Genomic DNA, 16,735 nt, shown 5'->3' with positions numbered 1-16,735 from the left:
AAAAATCCCCCCCACCCACCCATCTCCCCCGGCCAGTGATGCGATGGACGCAAGGTCTGGACCAATCGCTAACAAGGTTTCGGACAAGTCCCGTTCCCGGAGACGTCATGTCCGTTATTTGGCTTTTCAACGTCGCGTCTGTTCGGTTATTTGGCATCGTATCCGTTCCGCTAAGGGGCTGTCCCACTACGGCGACCTAATCTGCGAGTTCAGAAGAGTTTGCCCTCAACTCATACTCGCAGCATGGTCGACATGAGGTCCTAGGAGGTCTCTCCTGCATGCTCGAGAGTAGTCCCCGCGTCCTCGAGGCCTCAGCTAGATCACGGCGTATTTTTCAACATGCTGAAAAATGCCCGCGAGTAAACAGAGGTCGCCATGGAAAAAATCGATATTTTTTTTACTCGTAGGTTTAGTTGAAGTAGTTCAGCATGTTATTGGTAGGTAATCTAGGGTAGTCAAAGGTAATCGAAGGTAATCGAAGGTAGTCATAGATAGTCTTCAACATAGTCGAAGGTAGGTCGAAGGAGATCGAATGAGGTCTCTTCACTCTCCACTATTCTCTGTCCAATTTTCCCGAAGTTAGTCGAAGGAGATCTTTTACATCGTCAAAGGAGGCCTTTAGCATGACGCTTTTTCAAACTCTCCTAAACTCTTCTAAACTCGCCAATTCGGTCACCGCAGTGTGACAGGCCCTTTATTTGGCTTTTCGGTGTAGTTTCCGTTCAGTTATTTGGCTTTTTGACGTCGTGTCCATTCGGTTATTTGACTTTTCGGCGTCGTTTCCGCTTGGTATCTTCGGTATCTTGGCTTCCACTTCTTCGCTTCGGCTTCTCGTCCTTCGACGCCCCGTCCGGGTACTGGTGGGACTAGTGTGAGCCGACAGCTATTGCTGAGGGTGGAACCTTCTACTTACCAGAATGTGACCTGGATTAGAGGGTATTAGCTATAAGAAAAGGTTGGACAAACTTGCATAGTTTTCACTGGGCCATCGGAGGCTGTGGGGAATGTGAAAGAAGTACGTAATATTATGAAAAATCATGATAAATTATGAAAAATTATAAAATTATGTATAATAAAATTATGATAGGGTAGACACAGAACCTTTGTCCCAGAGTGGAAATGTCAAAGACGAGAGCATGGCTTTAAAGTAAAGGCAAATTTTGAAGATCTAAAAAAGAGCTACCAAAACTCAGTGAACTGCTGCCTTTCATCAGCTTCAACACATCCTCATTCCCCCATCATTTGACAGACTTTGCCATTGTTGCTGCCATCTTTGCCAATGGAACACTTTTGACTACAGATTTTGGGCCAATCCAAGAGCCTTTACAATCGTAACAGTTAAAATAACTCCCCTGTTTGGAGAAACGATAAAAAACAATTCAAATCCAATTTGAATCCAATTTGGAGTTCATCTCCATTATAGAGTCATATGACATGGAAACAGGCTCCTTGGCCTAACTTGTCCATGCTGACCAATATGTCTCATCTACTAGTCCCACCTACCCACATTTGGCCCATAAATGTTTCCTATCCATGTAAACCACAGCTACCAATGAATGGCCTGTGGAGGAAGGAACTGTAGATGCTGATTTTATAGAGGGAGGGATTAGGGGAGGAGGAGAGGGAAAAGAACCTGTGGAGGTGAGTGAGGATTGAGGGAGGGAGAGAGATTGAGGGAGAGAAAGGGGTAGGAACGGAGAGGGGGAAAGTGGGAGAGGTGAGGAGAGTTGGAAAGTAGGGGAGGTGAGAAGAGTGGGGGAGGAGAGGGAATAGAGGGAGAGGTGGGGGGAGTGGAGGAGGTAGGAAGTGCGGAATAGAGGGAGAGGAGGGTAATGGGGAGGTCAGGAGGGATAGTGGGGAGGATAGTGGAGGTGAGGAGCGGGGGATAGAAGGATGGGAGGGGGGGTAGAGAGCGGAGAGGAGTTATGGCAGGAGGGAGTGACTGAGGGTAGGGAAAATGGGAGGGAGGGAGAGGTGAGGGAGGGATTGGGGAGGGGTGGAGAAGAGGGGAAAGGAGAGGGAGGGTGAAGAGGAGGGGGAGGGGTGGGGGGTGAAGGGAAATGAGCAGTGCCTGCGCATTTGGAGGCTATGCATGAGTGGTGCAATATTGCGTTGGGGGAGACGGGTTGCATTGGGGGAACGGGTGAGTGGTGGAATATTGCATTGGGGAACGGGTTGTGTTGGGGGACCAGTCCTCCCGTGTGACAGGGACCAAATGGGTCCCACATAGTCTAGTGACTTTTAAATGTTGTTATACTACGTACCTCAACTACATCCTCCTGCAAATCGTTCCATATACCCACAACCCTACTTGTGAAAAAGTTGTCTCCCAGGTTCCTACTAAATCTTTCTCCTCTCACCTGAAACCAATGTCCCCTGAATCTTGATTCCCCTACTCTGGGTAAAATATTTTGTGCATTTACCCTATCTATTCCCCACTGGCAGCATATTAGCAAATTTGTTGTTACTAATTTAATTTAGTTTAGGTCAGAGATACAGCGTGCAAACTGACCCTTTGGCCCACCGAGTCCACGCCAACCAACGATCCCGCACACTAACGATATCCTATACACTAGGGACAATTTACAGTTGTACCAAGCCAATTAGCCAACAAACCTGCACGTCTTTGGAGTGTGGGAGGAAACCGGAGCTGCCTGAGAAACCCACGCAGGTCACGGGGAGAACGTACTAACTCCATACAGACAGCAACAATAGTCAGGATCGAACCCAGGGTCTCTGGCACTGTAAGGCAGCAACTCTGTGCCACTGTGTCACTGTGCCACTCCCTGATATCCGTACTTGGATATTAGCCTGTATTTACCAGTGGGTCCGCTGTTTATCTTTTGGTATTGTTGGTTCTTTCTGTGGATGCGTAGGAAACAAGGAAACACTGCTCTCCTGGCTGCTGTATGGACAATTCCACATGTAGTTTGAAACAAATTGATTTACAAAGCCGTAAGCATAATAAGTGGACCAAAAAAAAAGAACAATTTTAACAACAGGCCACAAATTACTTTTGTTTTCGTTGGACACGGACGCACAATAAAACATCAGATGTTGGGGGGTTAAAGGTTAGTGCAACTGACAACCGGGAAACTTCAAGTTTGCTCCCTCAGCGCCTGCCAAAATTAAATGAAAATATTGAATTTTTAGTCGGCAGATTATCAGCACATTGAGGCTGCGGGATTATGTTTGTCCGTCATCTCAGAGTTCCATGATTAATTAGTACATTTTGTAGAAAAGCAGCAAAGAAGAAGAGAACAGATCCGCCACGCCATTCACAGCAGGAATTAGAAGACATTATTTTAATGTTAGTAGCTTTAATCACACTGCAGCCTAAATAATATCTTTGGGTGACATATAACAGTGTGAAGCATGGCCACCTGGGACAAGGCAGGAAGCACTGCTGACAATCCTGATGCTCCTTTTCAAGTGAATTATCATAGTGTAGATAACATAAAAATGGTAATTACTGGAGCCTTTCTTTTTATCTATATGGCCAAAATATTGCTAATGGCAGGTTTTCATAAATCTGCTCACAATAATTTTGAGACGTTAACTTGGCTTTAATTGCATGCTTTGTGGGGAATGAGGATTATCAAGCAGCAGCATAATGATCAAGATGAATCTCCTTGACAGTCCACAGCTTCACTTTGTCATTTCCCTGTGAGATGTTGTAATCTTTCTCCCAGTCAAACGTTCCTCACGCTTTGTTAACTACCATAACAGGGTGCTTCTTTGCAGCTGTTACCCAGTGGGATTTAAGTCCTGCCTCCTACCCATCCTAGCTGGGACCTCTTCATTTCTTTGGCACTTCAGACATAGATAATCTCTTTTTTCTGGAATTTCCAGACATTATATATTTTTTAAATATAAATACATATATTTACCATTTACTTGTATGTCACATAGGCACGTTGGCATCAATGTTATTTTGGTCTGGTACAGCAAGAATAAAGACCAGTACAGACATTTGATTTGACCTTCATCCTGTTTATGAACTTTGTGAAGGGTAGAAGCTTTCCCCATCGCATGCCTCGGGGTCAACCCATTAAAGCTCAGTCAGAAACATACCAGGTAGTTTCAGACGTCTGAACTGTCCATGTGCCAGTTTGACATATTCTCGTTTAGCCTCCGTCTTCTGTACAAAAAGCACCCACTGTGTTGAGTTTACCTCAAGGAAGTTCTTCAAGAAAACTCAGAAATAAATCAATGCCATTAAATATGTTTTGACAGTCAGTAAGATTATATCTGATCTGTAATTAACTCCTTTGGTTAATACCCCTTGATAACTTGGAAGTGGCTGGATTACCAACATCATTGTATCTACTGTTATCCTCATTCCTCTCTTCCCTCACCTAACTGCAGGAATCTCTCATCACTTGGTTCCACCCATCATGTGCTAGCTTTTGACTAATTCCTTCCTCATTATACTAGTTATCTCCCCTCCACTCTTTTATCCAGAGAGTCTTGAACTGAAATGTCATCTGTTCATTTCCTTCCACTGATATTGCCTCACCTGCTAAGTTCCTCCATCATATTGTTTCTTGCTCAAGAACACAGCCAGCCCCCGCCCGCAAACCCAGCCAGCCCCCGCCCGCAAACCCAGCCAGCCCCCACCCGTGAACAAACCCAGCCCTCGCCCGTGAACAAAGCCAGCCCCCACCCGTGAACACAACCAGAGCCCGCCTGCGGAACACAGCCAGCCCCCGCCCGTGACCACAGCCAGCCCCCACCCACGAACACAGCCAGCCCCCGCCCACGAACACAGCCAGCCCCCGCCCACGAACACAGCCAGCCCCCGCCCGTGAACATAGCCAGCCCCCGCCCGTGAACACAACCAGCCCCCGCCCGTGAACACAGCCAGCCCCCGCCCACGAACACAGCCAGCCCCCGCCCGTGAACACAGCCAGCCCCCGCCCGTGAACACAGCCAGCCCCCGCCCGTGAACACAATCATTATACTAGTTATCTCCCCTCCACTCTTTTATCCAGAGAGTCTTGAACTGAAATTTCATCTGTTCATTTCCTTCCACTGATATTGCCTCACCTGCTAAGTTCCTCCATCATATTGTTTCTTGCTCAAGAACACAGCCAGCCCCCGCCCGCAAACCCAGCCAGCCCCCACCCATGAACAAAGCCAGCCCTCGCCCGTGAACACAGCCAGCCCCCGCCCACAAACACAGCCAGCCCCCGCCCGCAAACCCAGCCAGCCCCCACCCGTGAACAAAGCCAGCCCTCGCCCGTGAACACAGCCAGCCCCCGCCCGTGAACACAGCCAGCCCCCGCCCGTGAACACAGCCAGCCCCCGCCCACGAACACAGCCAGCCCCCGCCCACGAACACAGCCAGCCCCCGCCCACGAACACAGCCAGCCCCCGCCCACGAACACAGCCAGCCTCCGCCCGTGAACACAGCCAGCCCCCACCCGTGAACAAAGCCAGCCCACGCCCGTGAACAAAGCCAGCCCCCGCCCGCGAACACAGCCAGCCCCCGCCCGCGAACACAGCCAGCCGCCGCCCACGAACACAACCAGCCCCCGCCCGTGAACACAACCAGCCCCCGCCCGTGAACACAACCAGCCCCCGCCCGCGAACACAGCCAGCCCCCGCCCGCGAACACAACCAGCGCCCGCCTGCGGAACACAGCCAGCCCCCGCCCGCGAACACAGCCAGCCCCCGCCCACGAACACAGCCAGCCCCCGCCCGCGAACACAGCCAGCCCCCGCCCGCGAACACAACCAGCCCCCGCCCGCGAACACAGCCAGCCCCCGCCCGTGAACACAACCAGCCCCCGCCCGCGAACACAGCCAGCCCCCGCCCGCGAACACAGCCAGCCCCCGCCCGTGAACACAGCCAGCCCCCGCCCGCGAACACAACCAGCCCCCGCCCGCGGAACACAACCAGCCCCCGCCCGCGAACACAGCCAGCCCACGCCCGCGAACACAGCCAGCCCCCGCCTGCGGAACACAGCCCACACTCCTCTGCTTCAGCTTTATTCTTGGCACCGGTGATTGACAGCGGCTGCTGGAAGGGGCGTCGCCATCCCAGCGTATAACAGACCAATAACCTTTGTAATATTTCACCGATCGGAACAAAACTTGGTGTGCTTGGAGCAGAGGAGAACGGTGAGTAAGGTGGTGAAAAAATCCTAGCGATATTGGGTACCGTTTTTTGCGCAAATTTTAAAACAACGCAATCTGGAAGAGGACAAGATGAGAGTTTTAGTAATAGTATAGATAGAAGATAGATATAGAAGATAGATAGATATAGATATAGATAGATAGATAGATTTTTGCTCGCCATGTTCTGAAAGAGTTAAGTACTAATGTTGCCAAGGCAGGGAAATGGAGATAGAGTATAGATCAGGTTTGCTCTCATTGAATGACAGAACAGGCTCAAGGGGGTGAATTACCTGCGCCAATGAGCTGGCCATTAGAAAAAACATGTTTTGTTTAAATAGATTGATTCCACATTGAATGGTACTGCCATTTTAGCAATTAGTTAATGAAGAAAAGGTCACTACCATTGTCATTGATGTGATTTCCTGACTGATAAACTTTATTTACCTCTGAACTACTCCAGGGCTATGAATGAGCTTACTCCCCTTGAGAGGATTACAGGACCTGCCTGTAAGTGCCCTTGATACAATTCCCGTTTTACTTCACCCAATGAAATTATAACAGGTCAACTATCATATCAATGATGTAATCCCAGCATTGTTCCATTTAGTAGTTCAACCGACGGAAATACTTTAAAACTGTTTTTCAACCACTATCAAGGCAGACTGCTCTACCTCATTGAAGACCCTCGGACTATCTTTGATTGGACTTTACTGGACTCTATCTGGCACGAAACGTTATTCACATTGTTCGCTTCATCGTGTATCTGTATACTGTGGATGACTCGATTGTAACCATATATTATCTTTCCGCTGACTGGTTAGCATGCAACAAAAGCTTTTCACTGTACCTCAGTACTCGTGACAATAAACTGATCAAAGTCAAAGAGAACAAAATGCTCATTGAAATATGAGATAAAGCAGCAGGAATAGGCTATTTAGCTATTTAAGCCTATTTCATCATTTAGTATGATCATGGCTGATCGTCCTGTTCCAGCTTTCTCCCTATATCCCTTAATCATTCATTACATAAGAATAATATATATACACTTCCATCTTTGAACCATGCTGGAAATTCAAGATTTTTGTCACAACAGATCCAATTGAGCACATTTTGCAAGTGCTGGATAAAAAAAATGTCTGCCCATCAAAGCGCAGCACTTTTGGAAGGTGGGGATGGGTGAAGCAAGAGAGCTAAAGCAGCACATATACTAAAATGGGAATGATACAAGGAAGATTAGCAAGGCCCCTGCACAAGGACAACAGGCAAATTGGTGAAGCATTGCCTGGATTGAGGTGTATGAGCTAAAAAGAGAGAATAGACAAACAATATATTTTCTCTGGAACATCGGTGGGTGAGGAGATACCTCATAGAAGTATATAAAATGACGAAAGGCATAGAAGCATAGAAACATAGAAAATAGATGCAGGAGTAGGCCATTCGGCACTTCGAGTCTACACCGCCATTCAATATGATCATGGCTGATCATCCAACTCAGTATCCTGTACCTACCTTCTCTCCATACCCCCTGATCCCTTTAGCCACAAGGGCCACATCTAACTCCCTCTTAACTATAGCCAATGAACTGGCCTCAACTACCTTCTGTGGCAGAGAATTCCAGAGATAGGTTCATTGATAGGTTCGACAGTCTGAACCTTTTTCCCAGAGTGGAAATGTCAAAGAATACAAGGAATAACTTTAAAGTGTGAGAGGAAATATTTAAAGGAAATGTGTAGGGCAAGTTTTTTACACAAAGAGTGGTGGATGCTTGAATGCGCTACACAGTCTGATGATAGAAACTAATATGATACTGGTGTTTAAGAGGCATTTTAGTGGGCACATGTATATGCAGGTATTGAAGGAATATGGATCATGTGCAGCACACAAGATTAATTTAATTGGCCTCATGTTCGGCACAGTCATTGTGGCTGAAGAGTCTATTCCTATTCTGTACGGTGGTGAATCTGTGGAATTAATTGCCACAGATGGCAGTGGAGGGCAAGTCATAGGGTATTTTTAAAGCAGACACTGATAAGTTCTTGAGAAGTAAGGCCATCAAAGATTACAGGGAGAAAGCAGGAAGAATGAGGTTTTGAAGGAAAAATAGATCAGCCATGATTGAATGACAGAGCAGACTCGATGGGCCGAATGGATGAATTCTGCTCCTGCATCTTATGGTCTTTATGTTTCTTACAAGTTGTTCTGGGGCAGATTTTGGCATATGTTGAGTTTTTCCTCCTTAAGCTATTTACTTTTTAACCTTTTTAGTTATTCTGTTAGGCATTCAAGAGTGTCTCAGATGTTTACCATAATCCATTATCGATAATTATATTATGCATCGCAGATACCTATTATTCTATATGAATAATATAACTGTCGACAATAAAATCTGGTAAACAATTGAGGAAAGAAAGCTTTGCAAACACACTGCAGTGCCTTTGTCAAGTTGAAGGATATTGTTCAAGGGCCTTATATTTTCTCTTAAATGTGCTTAATTTGCATAGGCTTTAAGACGAGCAGTACAAATCCACAAACTACAATAAAAATGTTAATCTTTTTTTTTGTTGTGCAGCCTTATAATGCCTTTTTGATTGTTGTTTCTGCATGAATAAAACACAGCTGTACATCTCAATAGGATTTCAGAGGTGCGGAGGCTTCTGCCTAAAATAAGCAGTTATTAACATAGCTGATCAGTGCTAGAATGTATCTTGAGGGCATTTCATTATGAGTTAAATCAGATTATTTTTACCTTTTTGAAATTAATTCCAGTAACATGGCTGGAATATTTTATGCATTTTTTTTTCGAATGAGTCAGGACGTTTATGTTGTGAACTAAATCCTGAAACTGGAGCAAAAATCAAACTGCTGGAGGAACTCAGTTTCATCTGCTTTGGCTAAGCAATGGTTGACATTTTGGATTGTGATCTTAACATGAAACATCACCCATCCCTTTGCCTCTGGCAGCTTATTTCCATACACCCACTGTGTGAAAAAGTTACCCTCAGGTTCCTATTAATTTTTTCCCCTCTCACATTAAGCTTATGCCCTTGATTCTGCTATACTGGGTAAAAGTGTGCATCTACCCTATCTATTCCCCTCATGATCTTATACACCTTTATACGATCACCCCTTGTGCTCCTGCGCTCCAATGAATAAATACCTAGCCTGCCCAACCACTCCCTATAGCTCATGCTCTTAACTCCTGGCAACATCCTCGTAACATGCTTCGGGATCTTCAAACAGTGAAGGGGTAAAGATATTCTAGCCAAATCAATCACTTTTTTTCTACAAGAGCAGGAATATGGAACATCAGTGTAACAATTAACAAGGCATAATTGAGAAGAATTGGATAATGGAAGTGTGGAATGGGTTTCTTGCAAATTAGTCAATGCTATATTGATTTAACTTCTTCCAGAACCAAACCGTAAGTACTTAATCACTCATTATAAAATAGCAACCCAGCCACAAACAGTTGAAGATAAGCCCACAACAGGAAATTATACAACTTCTGCAGTCACTATGGTTAGCTACAAGGAGAGATTGGCCAGACTTGGGTTGTTTCCTCTAGAACGTCGGGGGTTGAGGGGACAGCTGATAAAAATGTATAAAATTATTAAATTATGAGATCGGGTAGATGATCAGAACTTTTTTCCCAGGATGGAAAGTCAGATACCAGAGGCCAGTGGGAGGGGCCAAGTTTAAAGGAGATGTGTGGGGCAAGTGTTTACAGCATGGATACAGGCACTTCGGCCCAACTTGCCAATGCCGACCAGCATGCCCCAATCTATACTGGTTTAGTTTAGCTTTGAGATAAAGCGCATAAACAAGCCCTTTGGCTCACCAAGTCCGCGCCGACCAGCGATCCCCACATATTCACACTATCCTACACACACACCAGGGACAATTTACATTTATACCGCCAATTAACCTACAAACCTGTACGTCTTTGGAGTGTGGGAGGAAACCGAAGATCTCAGAGAAAACCAACATGGTCACGGGGAGAACATACAAACTCCATACAGACAGCACCCGTAGTTGGGATCGAACTCAGGTCTCTGGCGCTGAAAGCACTGTAAGGCAGCAACTCTACCTCTGCTCCACCATGTTGCCCATGCTTGGCTCATACCCAGTCCTATCCTGTCATATCCTTCTAAACCTGTCCAGTTGTCTCTTAAATGTTAAGATAGTACCTGAACCTTAATCTTCTCCACCAGCAGCTTGTTCCATATACTCACCACCCTTTGTATAAACAAAGTTACCCCACAGGTTCCAATTAATTTCTTGAACTTTCCCCATCATCTGATATTCATTTTCTTTATGTGATTAAGTTTGGAGCTGGGACAAACACTTCTTCCATCAATGTTATTGCGAAATGAAGCCATTATCCTCAAAATACTCCAATCAAAGTTCAAATATCAGAATATACAATTGTAAGTAGTCTTTTCCATTTAGTATGGACATGACTGATGGATGGATGTATTTTTAAAATCTTGTTGCAATATATCTGTGGTGGAGTTTAGGTTTATTGAAATATTGAAATTAAAATTGGTAGTTGAATTTCTGTTTTGGAAAATTAGTGAAAAAAGCAATAACCAAAGAAGGAAATGAAAAGTGACAATTGTGATGAAGAAATCATGGTCATGAAGTCATGAAGAAAATAATGGAACAGGAAATTATTTAATAAAAAATAATATATACTTGAATTATACACTTGAATGAGGGATAGTATAGCATTCGTTGTACAAGTGAATTCCTTCCCTGAATACTTTTGACTAACATTTGAGAACAAATGAGTTATTTGCTTAACTTGAATTAATCAAATAAATTAGCACACTTCACTTTATTTTAAATTGAGATACAAATTTAATGCAATTAAGAAATTATTCTAATGATGATGAGTGGGAAATGATTTTGCACATTAAAAAATACTTTACTCTAGGATATGTAAAATTAAAGAGCATTAGTTGGAATAATGTCTGTGTGTTGTCTGGTGGAATACTTTTTTGTCAGCTGCTGTTTCTGCAATGCAGCTAGTCTACATGCTGAAGGATGTTTAGAACCATAGCAAGCTGAGCGCAGAGTCTTTATTTACCAGATATTTTCTGTTCTAAGCAACAAACATGCTCCAAACACCCATTCATACCAACTAAATTATGCATAAAGGTGAAGGAAGCAGAGCCTCATTTCTTTGAAAAAGGAGACTTCAAGGTGACTTAATTGGGGTTTGAAGATTATGAAGGAAAATTGTAATATTCATTATCATGAAGTCTTCAAGTAGCTGGGGAGTTGGGTTAAAAATGACCAAGTTAGCTTTTACATTTCCAAAAAAAAGTTAGTGCTGTTCTTTAATGGATTGTTAGAGAAAACCATTAATGTAAATGGATTCAAATAATATATTAATTGAGTTTCTAAAGAGAACAGCGATTGAAAATATGAAGCAAAGGAAAAATTTGTAATTTTGAGTATGATTTTTCTTAAGTATCAAGTATACTGGCATTGATCACTCCATTGTTAGTCTGTGAGGCCACATTGTACAATTACTCATCATATAAGACATTTGTCTAGAGGTTTAATAATAGAACTCGCCCATTATTTCCACAATCATTAATCTATCATCTTAGCATAGACACTTATAATGGAAAACAATATATTACTGCAGCTCTCCACACTTTCCAGTGGAATTATATTAAAATTAATATTTTCAAAAGTTTGACAAATTTAAAAAATAACAAAATAAAAATGAATTTCAAAAACATTTATACATTACTATTTCTTCTCTTTCTAACATCATTGAACTCATTGTCAAATGAATGCAAGTCGGACAAATAACCTGTTGCCCCAAATTGCAAATATGGTTCTTCTAATGCAACACATTATGGATGCTGGAAATCTAATATAACAAAGAAAGCATGATAAAACTCAGCAATTCCCAGGATGGCGGGACTGTCATATGTTGATAGAATGGAGCGGCTGGGCTTGTGTACTCTGGAATTTAGGATGAGAGGGGATCTTATTGAAACATATAAGATTATTAAGGGTTTGTACACGCTAAACGCAGGAAACATGTTCCCGATGTTGGGGGAGTCCAGAACCAGGGTCCACAGTTTAAGAATAAGGGGCAAGCCATTTAGAATGGAGATGAGGAAAAACTTTTTCACACAGAGGGTTGTGAATTTGTGGAATTCTCTGCCTCAGAAGGCAGTGGAGGCCAATTCTCTGTATGCTTTCAAGAGAGAGTTGGATAGAGCTCTTAAAGATAGCGGTCATGGGATATGGGGAGAAGGCAGGAACAGGCCATAATCACAATGAATGGTGGTGCTGGCTCGAAGGACTGAATGGCCTATTCCTGCACCTATTGTCTATTGTCTATCAGACTGTGGAGGAAGGGGGAGAGAAGTGTCAGCTTGCTGCAAGACGAGCATCAGCTTCCATAGAGTGGATATGGAGAGGATGTTTCCACTAGTAGGAGAGTCTAGGACTACAGGTGATAGCCTCAGAATTACAGTACGTTCCTTTAAGAAGGAGATGAGAAGGAATTTATTTTGTCAGTGGGTGGTGAATCTGTGTAATTCTTTGCCGCAGAAGGTTGTGGCAGCACAGAGCATGGGAGGAAACCAGAGATCATAGAAACATAGAAACATAGAAACATAGAAAATAGGTGCAGGAGTAGGCCATTCGGCCCTTCGAGCCTGCACCGCCATTCAATATGATCATGGCTGATCATCCAACTCAGTATCCCGTACCTGCCTTCTTTCCATACCCCCTGATCCCTTTAGCCACAAGGGCCACATCTAACTCCCTCTTAAATATAGCCAATGAACTGGCCTCAACTACCTTCTGTGGCAGTGAATTCCAGAGATTCACCACTCTCTGTGTGAAAAATGTTTTTCTCATCTCGGTCCTAAAGGATTTTCCCTTTATCCTTAAACTGTGACCCCTTGTCCTGGACTTCCCCAACATCGGGAACAATCTTCCTGCATCTAGCCTGTCCAACCCCTTAAGAATTTTGTACGTTTCTATAAGATCCCCCCTCAATCTCCTAAATTCTAGCGAGTACGAGCCAAGTCTATCCAGTATTTCTTCATATGAAAGTTCTGACATCCCAGGAATCAGTCTGGTGAACCTTCTCTGTACTCCCTCTTTGGCAAGAATGTCTTTCCTCAGATCACAGAGAAAACCCATGCAGTGTCATGGGGAAAATGTACAAACTCCATACAGACAAGCACCCGCAGTCAAGATCGAATCCGGGTCTCTGGCGCCATAAGACAGCAACTCTACCTCCGCGCCACAGTGCCGCCCAAGTTACTAGAGATGGTACATCATTTCCTGAAAATTGTGACACAGGTAGAAATAGTGACAAAAGCATTTGTCATACCTGCTTCTTTAAGGGCAGAGAGCATAGTAATTAGCATGTTACTTCGAAACTATATAAGTCATGTTGAGACTATGCATTGTTCTATTTGCCGAGCTGTAGAAAATAGGTAATTAAGCTGGAAAGGGTGCAGAAATGATGCAGGGTGCAGAGTGTTAAGGAGGGGCTGCACAGCAATAGGTGCATTATTTTGCAACTCTGTAAGTCATTGGTGAGTATGTATCGTTCTATTCGCCTAGCTAGCAGAAAGATGTCATTAAGTTAGAAAGGGTGCAGAAATGATTGACGAGAATGAGTGATAAGGAAGGGCTGGATAGCCTGGGACTTTTTTCCCCAGGAGTGTAGTAGAAGATTGAGGGGTAACTTTCTAGCGGCAAGTAAATCACAAAGGGTGGGCATAAGATGGATGGCCACAGTCTTGTTTTTCCAGGGTAGTGCAGTCTAAAACTGAAGGGCATCGATGTAAACTGAGAGGGGGAAGATGTAAATAGGACCTGAGGGGCCAATATTTCACACATGGGTACAGTGCGCCATACTAGTTGGACATAACTAGTTGCTGGCTGTCTTCTCTGGTGAAGCTCTGCCAGGCCTGTATTGCAGCATCTTTGGCTTATGCTTCTTTTGGGGGCTAGTCCCCTTCAGTTTTCTCTTCAGCATATAAAAGGCATGCTCAATTGGGTTCAGATCGGGTGATTGACTTGGCCACTCAAGAATTGACCATTTTTTAGCTTTGAAAAACTGTTGCTTTAACAGTATGTTTGGGATCATTGTCTTGCTGTAGAATGAACTGCCGGCCAATGAGTTTTGAGGCATTAGTTTGAACTTGAGCAGATAGGATGTGTCTACACACTTTAGAATTCATTATGCTACTAACATCATCAGTTGTATATGGGGTAATAAGGGGTAAGCCCTTTTTCCAGAACTTTGGTTACTTTAAAGTACTTCTTGGCAAAATGTAACGTGGACATTTTATTTGTGAGGCTAACCTGTGGTTTGCATCTTGCTGTGTAGCCTCCGTATTTCTGTTCATGAAGTCTGCTGCAGACAGTGGTCATTGAGAAATCTACACCTGACTCCAGAAGAGTGTTTCTGATCTGTCAGACAGGTGTTTGGGGATTTATCTTTTAATATAGAGAGAATTCTTCTGTCATCAGCTGTGGAGGTCTTCCTTGGCCAGCCAGTCCCTTTGCGATTAGTAAGCTCACCAGTGCTCTCTTTCTTCTTAACGATGTTCCAAACAGTTGATTTTGGTAAGCCTATGGTTTGGCTGATGTCTCTAACAGTTTTATTCTTGTTTCTCAGCCTCATAATGGCTTCTTTGACTTTAATTAGCACAACTTTGGTCCTCATGTTGATAAACAGCAATAAATGTTTCCAAAGGTGATGGGATGACTGGAGGAAAGACAAGGTGCTGAGAGCTCTCTTATACCTGCATTAAGGAGGCAATTAAACACACCCGAGCAATTACAAATGCCTATGAAACCATGTGTCCCAAACATTATGGTACCCTGACATGGTACCATAATGTATAAACATGGGACTATGTATAAACACAGCTGTAATTTCTACACGGTGAAACTAAAATGTATAAAAATGGCCTTTAATAAAATCTGACAATGTGCACTTTAACCACGTGATTTTTTCTATTACAAATCTCAAATTGTGGAGTACAGAGGCAAATAAGTAAATGATGGGTCTTTGTCCAAAACATTATGTAGGGCACTGTATATGGAAAAACCTGCCAGAGGAAGCTACAGAGGTGGACACAATTACAATGTTTAAAAATACATTTGGCCAAGTGCATGTATAGAAAAGGTTTTGAGGGAAATGAGCAAAATGCAGGTAGATGGGACTAACTGATGCAGAATAATATAGATAAATGTGAGGTTATCCACTTTGGCGGCAAAAACAAGGGGGCAGATTATTATCTCAATGGGGTTAGGTTAGGTAAGGGGGAGGTACAGTGAGTCCTGGGCGTCCTTGTACACCGGTCACTGAAAGTTGGCGTGCAGGTACAGCAGGCAGTAAAGAAAGCTAATGGAATGTTGGCCTTCATAACAAGAGGATTTCAGTATAGGAGTAAAGAGGTTCTTCTGCAGTTGTATAGGGCTCTGATAAGACCACATCTGGAGTATTGTGTACAGTTTTGGTCTCCTAATTTGAGGAAGGACATCCTTGTGATTGAGGCAGTGCAGCATAGGTTCACGAGATTGATCCCTGGGATGGCGGGACTGTCATATGAGGAAAGATTGAAAAGACTAGGCTTGTATTCACTGGAGTTTAGAAGGATGAGGGGGATCCTATAGAAACATATAAAATTATAAAAGGACTGGACAAGCTAGATGCAGGAAAAATGTCCCCAATGTTGGGCGAGTCCAGAACCAGGGGCCACAGTCTTAGAATAAAGAGGAGGCCATTTAAGACTGAGGTGAGAAAAACTTTTTCACCCAGAGAGTTGTGAATTTGTGGAATTCCTTGCCACAGAGGGCAGTGGAGGCCAAATCACTGGATGGATTTAAGAGAGAGTTAGATAGAGCTCTAGGGGCTAGTGGAATCAAGGGATATGAGGATAAGGCAGGCATGGGTTATTATTTGGGGACGATCAGCCATGATCACAATGAATGGTGGTGCTGGCTCGAAGGGTTGAATGGCCTCCTCCTGCACCTATTTTCCATGTTTCTATGTTTCTATGTAACTCTAATGGTTATCTTGGTCAGCATGGACAATTTGGGCTAAAGGATTTCAGAATTGTATAACTGTAATTCTACTACTCTGTGAACAACAGCTCAAGAAGATGCAAAGGGAGAGATATATGGGGCTCCTACAGAAGTTTTCAGTCATCTCTGGCTACAGAAGAAATGCCAAATCACCGGAGGGAAGCAAATGTAAAATCTTTATTCAAGAATGCCAGCAGGGATAAGCCCAGTTATTTCAAGCCTGTAAATCTAACATCATTAGTAGGGATATAATTAGAAAAAAATCATGAGGGACTATATTAATCCACATTTGGAAAAGCAGAGACTGATCAGGGACAGCCGGAGATGCTGTATGACAAATTTGATTGACCTAATATGTTGATGTGGATAGCGTAATTGATATAGTCTGTATAAACTTTAGTAAAGCCTTTAAACAAAGTTCCACGTGAGAGACCAGTGCAATAAGATGCAGTCCACGGTGTCCAAAGTAATTTTGCAAATCGGTTCCAAATATGTGGGAGGAAACTGCAGATGCTGGTTTAAATTGA

At 43.7% G+C, this 16,735-nt stretch overlaps 1 protein-coding gene and 1 non-coding gene across 10 annotated transcripts in view; both read left to right on the top strand.

Annotated features, from left to right (window-relative positions):
• Window positions 1–16,735, top strand: part of celf4 (CUGBP Elav-like family member 4) — a 1,189,269-nt gene that overhangs the window by 967,554 nt on the left and 204,980 nt on the right. The gene's annotated exons all lie outside the window — the stretch shown is intronic.
• Window positions 7,310–7,412, top strand: LOC116983451. Its single transcript, XR_004414694.1, has one exon. It is a non-coding gene; the product is annotated as a U6 spliceosomal RNA (small nuclear RNA).

The sequence above is a fragment of the Amblyraja radiata genome, chromosome 1 (assembly GCF_010909765.2).
Source record: "Amblyraja radiata isolate CabotCenter1 chromosome 1, sAmbRad1.1.pri, whole genome shotgun sequence".
NCBI lineage: Eukaryota > Metazoa > Chordata > Chondrichthyes > Rajiformes > Rajidae > Amblyraja > Amblyraja radiata.
The sequence above is the reverse complement of the archived record's forward strand: the minus strand, read 5'-3'. Positions and strand labels throughout refer to the sequence as shown.